Raw genomic sequence first — 418 nt, forward strand, 5'->3', positions numbered from 1 at the left:
TCATCGCCTGCAGGCTGGTGACCACGGCCAGGCTTTCCCCAACAGCCAGATGGGACGGGGGCACGTCCAGGACAGTCCCCGACTGAGGATTGTCTTCTCTTTCTCTGGGTAACTGCGACTTTTTGTCACCACTCGCGTGGTTGCAGGGTGTGGTTTATAGAGTAAAAGATGTTCATAGGAACTAGTCATGTTCTCATCCACATCTTCTCAGGTTCTCTGCTGCGGTGCCTCGAGATCATTTCACCTTTGAGGCCCATCTGTGGACACACAGACAGTCTCTCCTTGCAAACAGATGGACGAATGTCCTGGCAATCCTTTTTAAATCAAAGGAAAGGTGGGATGGATCTGGGAACTGACACTAATGGGTACCAGGGAGAAGGAGCCCGGGTCCCCCCAGGGAGAGGCCTCCAGCCTGTAC

Source organism: Buceros rhinoceros, unplaced genomic scaffold (assembly GCF_000710305.1).
Source record: "Buceros rhinoceros silvestris isolate BGI_N320 unplaced genomic scaffold, ASM71030v1 scaffold5913, whole genome shotgun sequence".
Lineage (NCBI taxonomy): Eukaryota > Metazoa > Chordata > Aves > Bucerotiformes > Bucerotidae > Buceros > Buceros rhinoceros.